Source organism: Rattus norvegicus, chromosome 7, assembly GCF_021556685.1.
Source record: "Rattus norvegicus strain SHRSP/BbbUtx chromosome 7, alternate assembly SHRSP_T2T, whole genome shotgun sequence".
Taxonomy (NCBI): domain Eukaryota; kingdom Metazoa; phylum Chordata; class Mammalia; order Rodentia; family Muridae; genus Rattus; species Rattus norvegicus.
In genome coordinates, this window is record NC_141540.1 from 94,983,104 (window position 1) to 94,990,800 (window position 7,697).

A 7,697-nucleotide genomic window follows, 5' to 3' on the forward strand; every position below is an offset into this window, starting at 1 on the left:
ACCAGTGGCCAACTCCATAGTTCTTTCTCCAACGAGATCTATAAAAGAATAATTCTTGGCAGAGCTTGGGGTGGGGGAAGCAGTACTCTAATCAAATATAAGGTTTCAGGCAGGAGATATAGAAAGTTAGATACTAGCTAATTTGCATCAATTGAATAACTAATTAAAGAAGAATGAATGTGATTCCCCAGATTAAAAATGTTCTGTAAAAATCAGGAATGAACAAATTTTCCCTTGAAATTCTTTAAATTATTAATAAAAATGGGCGTATGCTATATTTCATTTAAATTCTTAAAGACTAACTTCCCATCACACTAGAAAACACAGAGAAAGGACTACAAGGAAAGGCTCAACGATATTTTGCCAGGTGTGGTGGTACACATCTATGACCTTAGCACATGGGAGGCTGAAGAGGAGAGCTGTGAGTTTGAGGTCAGTCTGAGCCACCACATTATGCTATTTTTCTAAGTTTTCATATAATTTGGTACTCTATAAGCAATTTTGAATAGAGAAAGACTAAAACCAGCACATGGAGCACACAAGTATGTGCCTAATGATATCCATCCCTAGGCCATATTCATGAAGGTTGGGTAATTAATGCAAATCAAACCTCAAGGCTTTCCTCCCTGCCTCTCTGTCTCTGTCTCTGTCTCTGTCTTTGTCTCTGTCTCCCTTTCTCTTCCTTCTCCCTCCGCCGTCTCTGTGGGGCATGTGCACGCATGTGTGGCTACAATGTTGAAAAATGAAGTAAAATAGTTGGGTTTTTGTGATTCAGGGTGAGAAAAATCTGTTGAGCAGTGGTCAGAAAGTAAAATTCCAGGAGAATTCAATCAGTCACAGGTAAGCAAAAAGACTCTTGGAATGTAGATAACTGATTTCTGTCTTTATAAATCTGAGAGTATGATCTAGTGCTCTATTTTAATGTTCACAAATGCAAAAAGGGAAAAGAAAAATGAGACATAGGTTATGATTTAGACCCTAGCTGGGAAAGAGAGCCCACAGCTCACCCAAGATGTGCCTGTCAAGACAAGGCAAGCAGCAGTTGCCACAGTGGGTATTGGCTCCCATAGGCCTTTTCCAGCATATGCTACATAATAGTAAAATTGCATCATTTGAAGAATAGCTGAATGTATGAATGTTATATGCCCTTGGAAATTATAGGCTATTTTTTTAACCACAGAGCTTTTAATGTTAATGAAGTAATATTCATTAGGTGCCTTAGATGAGACAGGGACATGTTTACTAAAGTCACTCGGCATCCACATACTACCTTCTAAGGGTTCTTCTTACTCTCTGGGCTCATTTCAGGAAGAAAGAAAACAATATACACTATCACACATTGCCCAAGTCCCTGGCTCCTTGTGGGAACTCCCTTATTTCCTCTACCACATACTCCCTTTTAAGGGCACAGTGAAAAATACCCTGGATCTTGAAAACATGTATTTGAAAACACTTTCTTGGGAAGATGGTGGCTGTGTCAGTGTTTCAGACAGTGGTTGGAGGCTTTTCTTTGATAATTGTAACAGGAATGCCATCTTGGAAGCTAATTTTGCAAAGAAAGGGTTCAAACTTCTGAAATCTTGGAAAACTGGCACTACCATGGTGGGGGTGGTCTATAAGGAGGCATAGTTCTTGGAGAAGACATAACTGAAGGGATGGTTGTTGCTGAGAAAAACTGTTCAAAAATTCAGTTCATATCTCCTAATATTTGTAGCTGTGGTGCTGGGACAGCTGCAGACACAGAGAGAAAGCCCAGCTTACTTCTTCCAACTTGGAGCTCCACTCTCTCACCACTGGCCACCTTCTGAGAGTTGTTCCAGCTAATCGGACGTTGAAGCAGATGCTTTTCAGGTGTCAAGGTTACATTGGTGAAGACCTAGTTTTAGGGATAGTAGATGCTACTAGACTTCATCGCTGCAGCATCTATCCTCATGGATTAACTGATAAATTGCCTTATGTCACCATGTGTTCTGGCTTCTTGACAGCAATGGCTGTGTTTGAAGAGAAGTTTAGGCCAGATATGGAGGAGGAGAAAGCCAAGAAGCTAGCGCGTGAGGCACTGTAGATGGCATCTTTACTGACTTGGGGTCTGGAAGCAGCATTGATCTGTGTGTTATCAGCAATAGCAAGATGGGCTTTCTTCAACTGGATGAATATCTGTTCAACTGGATGAACTTCAACTGGAGAATATCTGTGTAAGAATATCACCTCACACAATTTCTGTGGCTTGAGGAGTCAGAGACAGGAGCTAGGAAGATGTCTCAGTGGGTAAATTGCTTGTTATGAAATAATGAGTTTTAGAGTTTGTATCCCCAACACACACACACACACACACACACACACACACACACACACACACACACACACACACAAGCCATGGACCACAGTACAGGAAGGGCAAGTACAGACATATTTTGAAGACTGAGTGACTAACCAGTCTAGCAAACATGGTGATCTCCAGGATCAGTGAGATAACCTGTCTCAAAAATTTAGACAGAGAAGAAATTGAGTAACACACACACACACACACACACACACACACAATCTGAGAATAAATCAACCATGTGATTCTGGTATTGGATATTTTCTAAAGTTGCAGTTAGTATATCTGTTGGAACTGAACTCCTCTGGGGGTTTGACTTGGGCTGGAGGATCTACTCAGGACTGGCTCCCCTCATATTTTGAAGTCAGTGCTGGTTGTTGGCAGGAAGCCTCAAAACCTTGCACATGTACCTATTCATGGGATTTCTGGGGTGACCATACAAAATGATGGCCTTCTTCTCTTAAAGAGTGATAGGAGAGATAAAAGAATAAACTTCAAGTCCTACCTGCTAAAGACAATGTAGTGGTCCACTCTAATTCCAAATGACAAGGAATAGGCCCTAGTTAAAAGGTCTAATAATAGACATGCTAGACTCACCCCCATAGACTCCCCTATTTCAGGTTTTCAGCTACTCCCAGAGATATACCCCAGTGATTTCTATTCTCACCAGCAGCTCTCTTCCGCTCCCTCCTCCCACCTGATTGCCATCTACATACTCCTCTCCACCCCCTCTCCCACCGAGTTTCCTCTCTCCATCCATCTCTGATGACTATTTTGTTTCCCCTTCTCAGTGATTATCACAATCCTCCCTTGGATCCTCCTTATTTTCCAGTTCTCTGGGTCTGTGGATTGTAGCATGGTTATCCTGCAGTTTATGGCTAATGTCCAATTATAAGTGACATATACTATATGTGTCTTATGGGTCTGCATTACCTCAATCAGGATGATATTCTCAATTTCCATCCATTTGCGTGCAAATTTCACAATGTCTGTGTTTTTAATAGCTGTATAGTAGTTCACTGTGTAGATATACCACATTTTCTTTATCCATTCTTCAGGTGAGGGACATCTAGGTTATTTATAATTTCTGGTTATTATGAATAAAGATGCTATCAACATACTGAGCAAGTATCCCCATGGTACAGTGGGGCATCTTTTGGTTATAAGGCCAGGGGTGGTAGAGCTGGGTCTTCCCAGTTTTATGAGAAACCACCAAATTGATTTTTTTAAGTAGTGGTGCACATTTGCACTCCCACAAGCAATGGAAGATTGTTCCTCTGGCTCTACATACTTGCCAGCATGTGCTGTCACTTGTGGTTTTTATCTTAGCCTTTCTAATGGGTACAAGATAGAATCTCAGAATTTTGATTTGCACTCCCCTGATGACTAAGGACTTTGCTGGATTCCTATCAGCAGAAGATATAGAAATGAAGTGGCCACCTCCTGTAGCCAAGCAAGACTTTCAGTGGAAGGAGGGGTACATCAACCCAATCACAAAACCTTCAACCCAAAATTTGCCCTGCCTACAAGATATGCAGGAATAAGAATGGAGCAGAGACTGAGGGAACATCCAACCAATGACTGCCTCAACTTGAGACCAACCCCATGGAAGAGAGCCAACTCCTGTTGAAGTTGGTTTGGCCTAATGCCGCTTGTGTTATAATGTTAATTTTGGTCCTCAAAACTGTTTACATAAGTGTCTGCAGGTAAGACACTGAAAGACCCTGTCCCCACTTGGCTCCAATTAGCCTAATAGCCACTTCCCCAATTGGGTCTGGGGTAACAGAGATAAAATATAAATTTTAAAGGATGTCAACTTTGGAATACCAGAAGGGATAGAAGAGAGCCAAGGCATGTCAAAATTAACTGGTGTGTGTGTGTGTGTGTGTGTGTGTGTGTGTGTGTGTGTGTGTGTGTGTGTGTGTGTGTGTGTGTGTGTGTGTGTGTGTGTGTGTGTGTGGTGTGGTGTGTGTGTGTGTGTGTGTGTGTGTGTGTGTTTCATTCACGAATTCAGAGAGGTTTTGGTTGGGTGCAGCTCGAAGATTGCCAGTCAGGAGTTAAAGCAATTAACTAAACTATACTGCTACACTCTGTCGCTATTAATGATACTCTGCTATGCTTGCAGACAGGAACCTAGCATATCTGTCTCCTGAGAGGCTTCATACAGCAACAGATGAAAACAGATTCAGAGACCCATAGCCAAACAACAGACAGAGTTCCAGAGAGTGTTGTAGAAGGGTGAGGGGTTGAAGGGAGTTGAAGTGGTCAAGGACACCACAAGAAGACCTAGTCAGTTAACTTGGGAACATGGGGGTCTCACAGAGACTGAACCACCAACCAAAGAGCATGCAGGGGCTGGACCAATGCCCCCACATACATTTGTAGCAAGTATACAGTTTGTGGGTTCCCTAACAGTTGGACTGGGGGCTTCCACTGACTCTGTTGCTTGTTATTGGATCCCCTTCCTCTAACTAGACTACCTTGCTGGACCTCAGTGGGAAAGGAGATGCTAAGTCCTTCTGGGGTTTAGATGTTCCAGAGTAGTGTGGTATCTGAAGTGGGGAGATTCCCCCTCTCTAAGAAGAAAGGAAGGGAATAGTGAGGAAAAGGGTTTGTAAGGGTGGGACTGGGAAGAGAGGAAGAAGGGGTCTGCAATTGGGATATAATGTGAATAAAAAATGAATAAAAAAGAATGGACATACTTTATTACAGAAGAGGTAATATGGTTACAATCTTATAGTAGTAATTAAGAGTTCAGTACACTCATCAATTATTATGTACCTAACAACACAGTACGTCAGTATGCAGCAGGTTCTTAAATGCAGTAAGTGTGTCTTACCCTGTGTTTGTATTGGGCTAAGCATTTGATATGAGACATCCATTAATCTTCACAATGAGATGTCAATGGGCATCAGTCTTATAATTTACTTTTAGATATAATACATTTTACAGAGAGTCCATAGAGTGTTTGATACAGCCAAGAATTGATATCAAGGAATCCATCTGAGATCCAGCTTTTAGCATTCGTACAATATAGGTCTTTCTACCAAGCAAGCCTCAAGAATTATTTTTGTAAGATATTTCTCTTCCTAAACATATTTATTGTGACTATATTGGAAGTGTTTTAAATATTTCTTCTGTCATGAAGTCTATACTCCCAAGCCCTTCTTTCAGAACTAGAATGTTCTGAAAAAAAGGAGAAAAGAAAAGAGAAAGAAAAACTCTTCAAAAATGGTTCCCAGTGTAAAAGACACAAATTCTTTCTGTATTCTTATATGTGGTGTTGGTTGACCACCCACCGGGCCCCTATGCTTTTCTTTTCTGACTTCATATTTGTCCTTGAAATTTTTATGATTGAAGATTGTGCAGCCCCATAAGAGCTTGAAAACCATCAAATAGATGCTCGCAGAGGTCATCTGTGCTCTGAAATCCTGATTACATGCATCCCCATTCTCATGCCTTCCCATCATTCCAGAAGTTATCGAGAGTTAGTGACCACATTCATCCATGTCATCCTCATCAATTGCTCTCTTGACTTTCCTTTTCTCATCCCTCAAGCACTGTCCTCCTCCTACACTTGATAAGGACTGAAATTGAAAAATAGTAGCCGTGTCTTAACACATCTCCAGCCTCTCTCCTCTAAATCATCTTGTATCCAATAGCCACATAAATCTCTAAGACTGTTGGCTGTAGCAATACTCCTCTATTGTTTCAATACGCCCTTCTGTTCACTCTGTCATTTTCCATATAAAAGATCCAAGAAGAATTAGTACATATCAGTAAGGTTTTTGTTATTGTTGTTGTTTGTTTTTCTTTGTTTTCTTTTTTTGCAGACAAAAGTCTAAATGTCATTTTTATTTAATTTTGTTTTGTTTTCTTATGCCTGTAAAATTGGCTGAGTACTTGGGTAAGATAATATGTGATTCATGCCAAAAGGAAAAAAAATATAACCAAGATCTCCTCTTGTATTTTTCAAGAGCAAGCACAAGTCTCAGGTCATAAAATTCTACTAGGCTATATGCACTGAAGACCTGGTTTATCTCTTGCCTCTTCCCTGATTCTCCTTGGTTGATCATATGCTCTCTACTCACTGCAATTTTCCTTAATACACCAAATCCAGACAGCCATTCCTTACTAGGGTGGTCCTATCTCTTTTTATTCCAACCCTGGCTTCCCAATAACCACTGCTTCAGAATGGCAAAATGTGTTAGTTTATGTGTAGAGTGTAATAAAACAAAACAGACCAAAAACAACAACTCCCTCAAGTGCTGTGGGGTTCTACACGAATATTACCACATAGATCGTAAAATTTGGTGACATTCTAATACACATTTTTTCAGGGTCCAAAAGTGTGTGTGTGTGTGTGTGTGTGTGTGTGTGTATGCATGCACACACAAGTGTGAATGCAAGTATGTATGTGTCTGTCTTTCTCTGTGTGTGTCTTGTGTGTGCATGCCTGTGAAGACAAAGAAGTCAATCCTTATGTTACATGGTCTACTTTGAGCACATAAACCTGACATCTCTATTGCTTATACATCTGTTGGAGAGTTTGATCTTCCAGCCTTCCTCCAGTGAAGTTCCATGGCCCATCCTAATTTCCCTCATTAAGACATTCCACCCATGTCCAAGACATTAAGTCTGTAGTTATATCTTATATTTGGACAACAGTGAACTCATTTGGATCTTAAGAAATGAATGATATTGCATGCGAAGGTTGAAGTGTTTCTGTCTGTGCAGCATCTTTGGGTAACTCTGTGTCTCCTGTCTCTTTGAGGGTTACCCTAAAGACATACCTGAAACACTTTAGAACAGCATGTTGCTTGCTCTAATATTATTTTAATGCTCACAAAGAAAACCATAATTAAAAAAACAAACAATTTTCTAACCTAATAATAATTTGTAATGTAACATTTCATTTTTTTCACTAATATTCAGAGTAAAATTACATCTATTAGGTATTCTTAGCTTTTATCACTTTGAGCCAGAGGACAAAGAAAGGACCCTCCTTCCTTCTAAAGATGGTTTCCTTTATCCTTCAGACAAGACATCTGAGGGACCTTTTACAAACAAAAGGCAGTCAAGTCTTAAACATTTCTCATGCTTAAAATTAGACTGAAAATGTAATTCATCTGATGAGGTATTTATAAGCCGATATTTACAGACCATCTACTACATGCCAGAGACTATGTTCTGAGAATGTCTTAGAATAGATTCTCTGGAAATAGGCTCTCAGATAGGAAATTATGAATCAGGTACAAAAAAATTCATAGAACAATACTCTTGAGAGTCGGTGCAGAGAGAACTGTGCTATATAACACAGTGGCAACCGAGGCCCTGTCCAATCCGGCCTGAAATTTGCAGCTGAGAATTATCC

General features: G+C 40.3%; 1 pseudogene; it reads left to right on the plus strand.

Moving 5' to 3' along the window:
* Positions 1-1,465: 1,465 nt before the first annotated feature.
* Psmb7-ps2 (proteasome 20S subunit beta 7, pseudogene 2) lies at positions 1,466-2,199 on the plus strand (annotated as a pseudogene).
* Positions 2,200-7,697: the final 5,498 nt, after the last annotated feature.